The sequence below is a fragment of the Vidua chalybeata genome, chromosome 1 (genome assembly GCF_026979565.1).
Source record: "Vidua chalybeata isolate OUT-0048 chromosome 1, bVidCha1 merged haplotype, whole genome shotgun sequence".
NCBI classification, from domain to species: Eukaryota; Metazoa; Chordata; class Aves; order Passeriformes; family Viduidae; genus Vidua; species Vidua chalybeata.
Window position 1 is genome coordinate 30,412,152 of NC_071530.1, and position 12,373 is coordinate 30,424,524.

Consider the following 12,373-nt stretch of genomic DNA (forward strand, 5'->3'; position numbering starts at 1 on the left):
ATGATGCTCACAGATTTGACCATTAGTTTTTTTTCTACAAGTTGCAGTAAAGTGTTATTTAATTAAAGTAAATAATTTTGATATACTGCAATAAGAATAATAGGAAATGTTGCATGCTGTATTTCTCTTTACTTACTCATAATGAATATTCTCAATAACTCATTCATAAATGAAATTTTATTCCTTCATAAGATGATGCTTCATAATCTATTAAGTCTTATTTTCATGGGGCCAGAGGAGATAAGAACAGTCCAAAACACTATCTTTTAGAGTTTCAGTGTCCTGTCTTACATTCACCATTTCCTTTCACTGTAAAACAATCCAGTGGAAGAGTTTAGTGAAGTTTAGGGAAGGTGTAGGGTTCATCTTTCAAATCTGGGCAAATGCTACACCTCTGAAAAGGAGTTTCATTTAAAGGAGATTGATATGCAAGAAAGGCAATGAGAAAAGTAATACGTGTCTCTAATCTTTCAAGACATTTAGTTTGAAGTGGTGCAATTACCTTATAAAGTTTTTGACTATACTCTATAGAAAATACACCACAAAATCCCATTAAACTCTTGTTTTGTTTGTTGGAGTTTTTGTGTGTGTGTTTTTTGTTTTTTTTTTCCAAAGAACTTCTGTGCAGCCCATGAAATAATATGCAGAGTTTCTAATAAACAACACACCTGAAATCAGAATCTAAGCCCTAGTCAGAGAAATAGCCTTACACATTCACAGTATCCCACTGTTACTGTGGAAAAAAGTTTTAATTTTATTTACATTTGTCTGTATCTATAAAGAGTCTAAACAAATGGTATTGGGCTCCAAATTTTCTGCACTCAGTAGTGCCTCAAGCTCTTTCCAAGATATTTCCTATACTTCCATGAGATTTTTACATAAGTTAAAGAACTGAATAGTTCAAATCACTGGTATTAGTGTCTGATACTAATGTATCTGGTATTTCCACCCCAACATTCTTGGTTTGGATCCAAACCGTCCCACTAATGATATAGGTAATGTGGCCATCTAATGATGCAGAGAATGGTGGTCCCAGTTTATTCAACAGAAGACTCACATACAGAGACTGTAATCATAATTGATATCCCTGCTATCCTGATAAAAAATACCTGGCTTTAATAGTGCATTTACAAATATGTACTTCACAGTTCTATTTTAAGGCACACTAGTAAATTGTTTGAATCAGCTAGTATTGCTGCTATGCCTATTACTCTGCTTCAGAGTTGGAGGGATTGTCAGTTTCTGTTCCTAAGCAAAGCAGCACTATTCAGGAAAATAAAATTCATGTAACTTACTACGCTCTGATTAATCATATGCAGACATAAACTTAACTATATATTTTTAAGGTAAATAAAGTCAAATTTAAGTTTAGAATCTCCTATTGAAAAATTGCTGATGATGAAAAATTTAATGTTGCTATTTCAAATGCATCCATTTCACTTGGTGATTAATGTTGTAATGAATGTGAATGTTTTTCTCCAAGCAACAACAGGAAATGTTTCCCTATACTCTCAGCCCCCTTTGACCTGATCACAGGCTTTGTGCCCTCTGTAGGTCTTGCTGACATGGATTTAGTATGACTGGTATGACAGTTTTGAATGGGGATCATTGAAGGAAACAGCATGGAACTTAGAAGGGTGGATACAAAAATTTGTGAATTATTTAGGATAGACCATAGATCTGTAGATCTGGTCTGAGTGGTGGGTAAATTTACAGCTCCTAGTAAAGAGACGCTTTATCCATGGACCAGAATTTATCCTTGCTATTATCCAAAATGTCACACATGATGTAGCCTAAGTTCTCAGTTTAGCCAGAACCGAATTATGAGACAGGAGACTGGCAAGAGTCCAGAAAAGTCCAGAAAATCAATAGAAGAGTTGCCATGCTCTCCCAACAAATCAGCTGTTGTTCTGGAGTTTCTGTCTACACTAAGTCAATTTTTAAGAAAATAAGTGAATTTCAGAGATAGAAAAACATGATTTGTTTGGGTTTTTTTTTATATTAGATTACATGCTTTTATAGACAGATTTACAGAGAAGGTCCAAACTAAGGTGTAGAGCAAATTTTGAACATCTTCAATCTTAAGAGAAAAATAAGGGGAAAATAGAGATAGTTTCTTTTTATACCTACCGGTAGACAGAGGGGTTGGGCAATATTCATTCCCTAGTGAAGGCAGGAATGGATACTGGTGAAGGTCCTCTCCACTGTAACCAAGGTGTAAGTTCACAAATGGGTGGAGCCTGTTTGGAGAGAAGCCAAGGCTTCCTGCTTACTGGCTGGCTCCTGAGCCTAATCCTTTGAGATCTTAGGAACTGAGAAATTTGCATTAAAATAATCTAAAACTCTCCAGTGGGTGCACATAGCTTTCACTTTCTCACCAGCAGAGCCCTAATTTCATCCTAGAATTGTGCCAAGCACATATTTGAAGTGTCACCAGCCTCGACACTAGGTAGCTTGTTACTACTTGATTGACTGTCAAATTTCACAGCAGAGATCCTTCTGATGATGATAGTGTCCACAGAAAAAGAGACCAAAGCTTTTTTTCTGTCTCTAGAGTTCAACTCATAACCAGGTATTGTATATGACAATGTACTTGGTATCAGTTTTTAGGTCAGAATATATTTGTAGAAGCATTTGCACACATATATATATACATGCAGGTAGCAGAGGAGTCCTTTTAGGACTGAATAATATTCTACCTCACTCTTCCTCCAAACTGTTTGAGAAAATATTTCTATTTCTTCAGGAAAAAACAACTTTCATGTGTGAAAATGTAGAAAAATTTGAACACAGAGTAATCACTTCAAAGGCATGCTGAGTGAGTGGCTGCACTGGGACTGTAGTTGGAAACAGGAAAAAATATGGTGCTGGTTTGTGTCTGCAATTTTGATTGCAGTGCTACATGAAAACTTTATTATATTTTTGAACTAACTCTTTCTGTTGCAAAATCAAATTTTAGTGGCTGTAGCAAATTTGAAGATGAAGACTGCTCATTCATTTATAAAAGATGTTTTCATTTCTTTCTTATTTCTACTAAGAAAATAAGTTTGCTTGTGTTAGCTGCAAGGAGGTAGTAGAAAATGTAGGATAGGTAACTTTCTGTAGAATGGAAAATAATTGCAGTAATCAAATCACTATGCCATTTAATTTTGCCAGAAAAGTGTTGTTTGATGTTTACCATAGTTAAGGAACTGGCCTAGCTACAAAAAATCCTTGAAATAATGACATATTTCTAAAGGACAAGCATCTCTTCTCCTAAGATAACAAAAATGCACAGCTCTTTTCCATTATTTTTAAGCTCTGAAGTATCCCTCTAGAGAATTTGTTTCATCATTTACTTCCACCTATTCAGGTTAAATTTGCTTTAATCTCTTTGAAAGCCAAAGGATATGGTGGCTGTTTTCTAGGAGGATGATTTTACACTCGAGTTTATGAGGATGTAATCCACTCTCTTCTGCCAACAGTTCTAAAAAAAAATAAGAGCAATGGTTGACTAGTAATGTTCAAATAATTATTTTCATAAGCTCCACATTACACCAGATGTGCTCAGTAAAGCAGGCAGCAGAAAGAGGCTCAGATCTGTGTTGTACATGCACATATGACTCTGTGTGTACTTGGAGTTTGCAGAGGACAGGAGAGATGTGTTTCTGTAGAGTGGAATACAGAGGATGCAGGAGGCGGTGGAAACAAATGAGAGTGCTCACAAGGGTGAAGGAGAAGAGAGAGACAGAAGGAAACTGGGCTGTGCCTTCCAACTGCTTTGCACTTTTTATTCAACAAAGGAGTTGTAAATTTAGCTGAACCAGCCAGTATGCTCTGGCTGCTTTGCACTACTCCAGAGTAGCATAAAACAGCCACAGCATATTAATGAACCTGGCCATAAAAGCTTGCATAAAATGAAACATGTATGCGTGTGTGATTCTTGGAATGATTAGCAATAGCTCATTATCATATTATCTTTTAGCAGTCATGTGTTTTATTTTAATTTAAGAAGGTGAGCAAATTCAAAAGAAATAGGTGGCAATAAGGCAGAGTTAAGGATGAGCTATATCCATGATTTAAAATACATTTGTAATTACCCCAAAATGTAATTTTAAAAAAGTTCAAAATCAAAATCATGTTTGAAATTACATGTGTTAAAATGTAAAAATGAAAGAAAACAAAGATGTGCAGAAAATCTTCATCCTGTCTTGCAGTCCTTAGTGGTTGTTTTGGGAGAAAATCAATATGTCTAAAACTGTCTGTATTCTAATCTGTGCTCAAATATATTAACAAAAATATTCCTTGTCATCTTGTGGCCATACAGGGCACAGTTAATTTCATTTGAAATATTGCATTGATGTGTACCATTTGTTTTTTTGATAGTTTTGCATTTCCAGATCTCATGGTATTTAATTTTGACATTTCAAATGAAAAACTCTGTAAAAGTACTTTCGATGTTTTCATATATATTGTCCTTGTTAACTCTGTTTTAGCATAGGTACTGACTGTAGTTTTTCTTTACTGATTACATTAGAATTTAACTCATAAATGCTAAGAAGAACACTATATTGCTATATATGCCTTATGTTTTTAATAGAAATATACATAGCATGTATTTTTATTTATTAATTTAATTTTCCTTTAAATTTTATTTTAAAACTTTTTTGTTGACTAAGGAATTTGAGATAACTTTTAGAAGTTTCATTTATCCTGTTGGTATTGAATTTCATGGTTTTAAGTGTGTGTGTCTGAAAAACAAAAAAATATTTGTTTTAGCTGAAATCACTAGTCTTCCACTTTCATTAAATGTCCATTTGTTTATGTATTACATGTGTAGATGAAACTCACATTCTTCCCTATCCACATTTATTATTTTAAATACATTTGTATGATCTGTGTAATGTCCTTTCCTATTTTCCTTCTCTGAAACTACAGTATTTCTGGTCTTTTTCAATCTCTCTTCACTTAAAAATGTATCCAGTTGCCAAATCATTTTAATTGCTCATTGCTGAGGCTTGGCTATTTTCTGGAAATGAGCTAAATACACCACATGAGGGCGAACCATCGATTTATATGATTTTGAATATTATTATGGCTGTCTTTGGCATTACTGCTCTGCAATGTTGTGTAACTCTGAGTAGAAACCTTGGTTTCTGATAAACATAACAAAAGAATGTAGAAGACAAAAGTCAGCATTTTTTCCTATCTGTACCTAACTGTTGAAAGTGAGTCATAGTACAGTGCTGTATTGTGATGTTTAATGAATTCCACCAAGAATAGAGTTTGAGTATAAAGTTATTTTAAACAATGATTCTTAATGTCCATAACTTAATGCTATTAATTTTTTATGACTGCAATTTCCAGAGGCTGCTGCTGAAGCTATATTATGCTAGATGAGGTCTAAAAACTACAATAAGACTAAGTTGCTGATTCAAATGTTTGATAATGTTTTATATCTCTTCCAAGAGATAAAAAGACAGAAGCATGGGAGGAGTTAAAAAAAAAAAAAAACAAGTTAGTTACTCAGCCTCATGAGTCAATGAAAGAAGGAGAAGTAAACTCCAGTAACATCTTCAGAACTTTAACCTATTGTGTTATCAGTGAACTCTATTCATAGTAGCCTCAGAACTAGCCAAATGCCATCCTTATCTTTACTAATGGTAACTAATTCTTTATTTCTCAATATATTGCTTTGTAATAACTGCAGAAGTTATCTCAACTATAGTTATTTCTCTTGTCTAATTGTTGGCAGAAATACATTCAGAATTTTACTGTGTATAGAGGAAGGCAGAATCTCTGAGTAGTGTATGATAGGCAGATAATGATTTACCCAAATGCAGGTGGATGTTATTGAGACTTCTTGTTATCCACAGTCCTCCTGCATTGTCAAGGGCAATGCATTTAGGAAGAAAAATGTGGCTGAACAGTACACAGTCATGGAAGCTCTAGGAAATCTAAACAATGGTTTCTGTATGAATGTGAATGGTTTGCTTTCAGACACCAATAACACTCTGCAATTATAAGTTACCATTTCAATTTTTTTTTAATTTCTAACCTTGTCATTTCTACGAGGTGTCTTTAAAAGATGTTCATTTAAAGCAGAGATGTCTCTCTTTTCCCTTCTGTCATAGAAAATGTCTTAGGAGAATTCTGATAAAGATGTACCATCAGCTATAGAAAGATAACTTAGGAGTGCCTGAGCAGTTTATTTTGAAGAAGTTTGAAGAAGGTAGAAGTCTGCTTGGAATAATTTTTAAATCTGCTTTGAGTATAAGTTTCATATGCAAATATTCAATAGTCCTGATGATTTTTGACTTTAGAATTCATTTTTGAGTGTGGTAATGAAGGTTTTGTAACAATGGTAAATTTTCATGCTTTTTTTTTCCTTGACAAATGTTTTGAGCATTGAGTCTTTCGGAAATGGAGAAGCACAGTTAAAAGCATTTGAAACAGTGGTATAAACAGCTTTTCAGCATTTTGTTATACTTCAAAGTTCACCATAAAACTGAAACTGGCAACAGTGTTTATAACCTGCAACCTCTTGTTCTTCCTACTTCTTTACTTTTATTTGGAAAATCTAACTTCTTCTGACTGAAATACCCTAAATTTTCACCTTTACTGTACTGGGATTTTTAAAACTGTATATGGTGCTCCTTTAATTCACTGGAACTACAGAAGTGAAACCATTCATTAGAGAAATTAATTAGTGTTGGCTTACTTTTCTACAGATGCACAGTTTCTTTTATTGACATGGCAGAGTAGGGGGTGGAGGAGAAAGGATAATAAAATATGGCATGTGTCAGGTTTATGTGCTTCAGGTTAAAAACTATTTGATTAAAACCCCAAGCCATACATGGTCTGTAGTTTCAAAGTACTGGAAAGTATCTGAACTCTTTTCCAATATAACCATTTTCCAATTTTTGTTAAGCCAGAAAGATGAAAGAATAGAGGTGTATGGAAAAAGAATTGCCATATTGTCAAATATTTTGATGGAAAAGTTGAGAAATATCATCAGAAACATCCTGGAAGAAATAAAACAGCATTAAGAGTGGAGAAGACACTTTTACCTTAAAAATCAAAATATCTGTGGTCTTTGCATGAAGATAAATTTCAGATCAGAATTAAAAGTCCTACAGCAACACTGAGTGATTGTATAGATGTCCAGTCCCAATTTAAATTTTGTTGCTTTATAATAACTTTTGAGAACTACACTGCAGCCTGTAAAAAATATCCACATGTTCTCTGCTGGAACAGCTCCAGACTATAACAGAACCACTAGATTGCACCCTGGTGCTTTATGTATTGTTTAATTGTTTTCCTTTGGTGGATATTTTTATTAAAAGCCCATTATCCAGAATCAGACAGAAGTGTTGTTTCAAGAACAGCAGAAACAGGGGCCTTTCAGCTACATAGTTCTTATTCATGCTTTCTTTAGCTAGCTTAGCTAATGAGATCTCCACTATTCTTCTTTTAATACTTAAAGAAGACAAAGAAATGGGAGTTTTATTTTTGTTGCTTTCAAATCTAGGCAGGATTGCAAAGAAGTATTGTGAGATTCTGGTGTGCTCACGCACCTGTGTCTCAGTGTTAGTTTGTGTGAGTACCTCCAGGGCATGTCTGTGCTTATAGATGTTCTCATGCTTTTGCACAAATAATTCCTTGGAGATATATTTTTTATCCCAATAATTTTGTGTGTCTGTGCTACACTTTACCTATACAATAATTGCACAAAAGGAATAAGCATTTTTCATAGAAAAAATATTCTAGAAAATAAAGATGCAGTAATTCTAAAGAAAAATAGAAAAATCTGGCAAGAGTCAGATTGTAAAATTGTGACGTGCTGAATAGCACTGTGCTCAGTACTGCAAGATCTTATGAGGAGGTTTCTTGTTACTGGATATTGTTGGAGCCCTAACTCCAAGTACTTCATTACTTTTTGAAGTCAGCCTTTAGTCCTGTGGAGAGATGTTTGAAACTATGAAAACATAAATGTCTCAAAAATAGTTGTCTAATGAATAAGTTCAGGGAGGTCTATGACTCATCATTATGTGGTATTACTTGGGCCATCAGTAATCCATTAAATTAGTGCAGCTTCTTGGATAGTAAGTCATTACCCAATGTGAGGGAATCCATCAGACTTCAAGCTCTGAGACATTAATTTTACAAGCAGTATAAGAAAAATGCTTAGTTGTAGAGTGACTTACTATTGTGTATATTTTTATTCAGGCAAAGTGGAGTCTTTGGGTTACGATCTACTAGGGTTACGATTTAGAAGGCAATTGATCATTTGTGTCATTAGTTTATGCAGACCTTAGTTGTGCACAACACCATAATTCATAGCTAAGATACAGAGCTGTTACTTACACAGAATAGTAGCATCTCGCAAAAATCATTGTTAAATGACTTTATGAAATCAGAGGCTTTTCACTGAGTAAATGTGGCAGGATTTTATCTTAAATACTGTGACTAAATTTAACCTAATTAGGCAGTCAAATCTTTAAAATTATATACAAGCAGTTTCATGAGTTGTTATGCCTTGAAACAAAGTAAGCTTTCAAAGGATCTTATTAGCTGATTCATATGCTTACCTACCACAAGCCTTTCAGTGGTATTTATATCAGCTGTTAAAATAAAGTTACCAAGATTATTAATTTATTAAAAAAAAAAAAAGGAAAATGAAAGCAAACAAACTACAGCACAGGATAAGCCAAGTTGAAAATAGCAATGTTTGGGATGCATTTCTCTGGTCATGCATGTAGGAGTGTACATGCTTATGAGAAGATAGAATAAAGAGGGCTGAAGGGATGATGCAGCTTATTTGGTTCTTTTTCTCATGGTCAGTAAGGTGACCAGACTCTGGTGCTCTGTCTCTCCTGTTCAGGGAGTGCATTACTAAAGTAGAGATGACTAAAGACAGCACTTCCAGTAAGCAGCAACTGTCTGTGGTTATGACATGTGATTTTCTTCTACACTGGAACAAAACCAAAACTATTGGAAGTTTCCAAGAAAACAACTAAGTGTTTGTGTTTCAAACCCTTTTATGACAATGTTCATGTCTAACCTCTTGCTGAGGACATCACTTCTAGGGAGCTAGAAAATTTTAAGTGAAAAATCCCAATGCTTTGGGATTGGATCTGGCCTTAAATTGCATGAGGGGATGTTCAGATTAGAGATTAGGGGGCAAAAAAAAAAAAAAAAAAGGAATGGTTTGGCATTGGAATAATTTGCCCAGGGAGATGGTAGGTGTCTGGATGTGGCACTTAGGGATATGGTTTAGGAGTATTTATGGTGGTGTGGGAATTACAGTTGGACAAGCTGGTCTTGAAGTTCTCTTCCAACCTGATGAGTCTGTGACACTGTGAAAGAGTGAAGACAGTTTCTTGTCCCCCATTCCTACAAATCAGGATTGAACCTTACCTCATCACATCTGAAATTTATGTCTTTGCTGTCAAATTATTTGGAATGTTCTGGGTTCTTTTTTTTCTTTTCTTCATGCTTAAAAGAAGTCTCCCTCTGAAAAATATCAAGGAGATGCAAGTATACAAGATTATGTTTTAATAAAAAAAGTACATTTCTCAGAAAAGTTAGTGTTCTAGTTCTGAATTACTTGGCTAGTAGGAGAGTGGGAGCTAATTACCACCCTATCCAGTCTAACCTTCCTACCTCTTCAATCAAGATGTTTACAGATTAAGAATGTATTGCTAAGAATATATCGTTAAACCTCAGAAAGTGCTTCACTTCCTGTTACAGGGATTTTTCATTCCTCATGCTTCATTTGCATGTGCTTCACTTTCCGTGTGATGAACTCATTATGGAAACTGATTCCCTCTGGATCTGAAAATTACAATTTATTATCTGATCATTTGCCTCATTTTTTTCAAGAAAGGAAAAAAATTCAAAAAGTTGCCTGTCATTTTCAGTGTAATTCTTGTTAGAAACTGCAAAAACAGGAAAATAAATGCAGAGTTTGTAATAGCTTGAAGACTCTTTAATTTCCAACCTAATCAAGAATGCAGTGATTTCATTCTCATTCTCTTCCATCAGATGGGCCACTGCTTAGTATTAACTGCCCCTGGAACTAAAACCATGACATAGATGAGTGTTCTTCAGTCAGTTTTGATTTGCTCTGTTTTAAGTTCAGTCATTTGCCTCTATGTAAAAACTTGCTGAACAAACCTAGAATTTTTTATGCTGTCTTTTGTCGTTTTGCAAAGCAAATTTTGGATTAGAAGTACTTGGAATGTAGTAGATTGGAGGAGATCAGAAAGATCCAAAGATTGCAAATATGTTTCCAATAGTACCAAGCAGTATAATTTTCCAAGACTGCTAATACTCTCTTTTCCTCTCCTCCACCCTTCTTCCCACTTTCACATTTTTCTTCTGGAGTCATAATTTGATCATTCATCAAGTTCTCCATAGCATCTATAACATCCCATTTCTTCCCAAAGTTCTGTCATATGCCTCTGATCACAAAGTTGTTCCTCATCTGTTTTTCTCAGATGCTCAGAAGCATCTGAGTTTTCCCAAAACTCTTTTGTATGTTACCAGCCCCTCATGCTCTTTATGTCTGGGACATAAGTTTTTATTTTCCCTTATTTGTCTATTTAACCTCTCATTCCCCTCAGAAGAGGCTCTTGTCCCTCCCAATACAATCATGATTCATTGTAAAGGAAAAGTACTGCTAATCTCTCCATCTTCCTCTCTCCTTTCTCCTTCTCTATCCCCAAGACCATAGAGTGTACGTATTGCTGTTTGTTCTCTGATTCTAGACCTCCTCCAAAAGAGCATCTCAGTCTTCCTCTGAAACCATTCTTAATATAAATCCCTCCTAGAGCCAAAGCTCAGAGTCTATATTTTACCCTCATTTTTCCTAGACTGTGTGTCATCCACTTTTATTTATCCCTATGCTCTTTTTCTTAAAAACTCATCTTTCCCTGACTTCTGTGCTGGATAGTCCCTGGCCTCCACCCAGACTTGAACATAGAACATCTCCTTTAACTTTTGGAAGAATCAATATTTGCCTCCTTGATCTTTCTTCAGTTATTTCATGACATTCTGCTTTTGGTCTTGGTATCTTCTCCTACTTTGTGGTTTTCTGCAGGGCAGTTTGTCCACAATGCAGATTGAATTATTGTTTGTCGACTAATGGTTTCTCTGTTCCAGGTATGTTTCCTCTGTACATCATGAAATTCTATAGTAACTTTATTATATACTAATTGAGGAAATCTGCATTTAGTTGAAGCTCAGCTTTACCAAACGTTTATCCCCAAGCCATTACTACTGCCACTCTCTATAGGCAAAACCATTTTTCTGCCTGTCAGTCAGGCAAGTTCTTGTGTAACCTTTGACCTTCTCTGTTGGAAGTCACAACACAGCAATGTCTAAATTTTGCAAATTCTTTCTGTAGCATGTCTTTGAAATACAGAATGCATTACCATTCCAACCACCTAAAGTGATTTCTAAGTTTCAGCCATTTTGTTTATTATTGTAGTGTCATTCTCAGAATGCTCTTATGAATTTCATTTTCCATATGATACCAGGTACAGGTTTTCTGAATTTTTGTGTGATAAAGTTCATACTTGTAGGATATTCTCATAAACAGCTATAAGACTGGTTCATTAGCTTCCTTGAAATATTTTCTTACATTTCTATTTTGCTATATCACCTCACACAAAACTGGACAGTGATTAAATTCCTGTACTGCTAAGATTGCTTCTGTTTTTCTGGCATGTACAGCTTCTGCCTGTTGTTCCCCAAATCTCTATAGAATACATAGACATGAGCAATCTTTTTATTCATTCTGTGCAGTATTTTATGCAATTGGTTTTGGTTCATGACAGTTCCTCCAATGCATTTCACTGATATAAATGTGTTTGTTCTTGTTGATAAGAATGATAGTAAAATGTAAGGAGTTAAGAGGTTAGTTTGGGAGTTACAAGTTGTCCCTCTCCCATCACATTCCATGTTGCATGAGAGATGCACACGCTCCATACTGGTGACATTGGCCACATGTGAGGCACAGGATGACTTGAGGTGGATCACTGTGAGGTACCAAGGCTAGAACCAAGCTAGAATCAAGTCTTTGATCTCATGCAAAAGGCAGTGTCTTCCCAGGGTTTGAGAAAGAGAGATGAAGGGAGTAAGTCCTCTAGCCCAGATCCCAGATATCTTTCATGCAAATTTTAATTACTAGTCTTTATCTGGGACGTGGTGACATGGATTTGTATTCTGGAGCTGTTCTTCAATTCCAAAAGTAAGCTGCTAGTAGGATTCAGTCCTTCCCAAACAGGCTTTCGAAGTGTGATGCAGCCTCTCAGAAGAGTCCATCCATCTCAGAAGCACAGATATCTCTCAGCATCACATCTGCAGCATCTGTGATCCCAGGAAGCCC

The 12,373-nt window shown here is 35.3% G+C and overlaps 1 protein-coding gene across 1 annotated transcript in view; it reads left to right on the forward strand.

Moving 5' to 3' along the window:
• HDAC9 (histone deacetylase 9) overlaps positions 1–12,373 on the forward strand; it is a 269,880-nt gene that overhangs the window by 179,759 nt on the left and 77,748 nt on the right. The window lies entirely within an intron of this gene.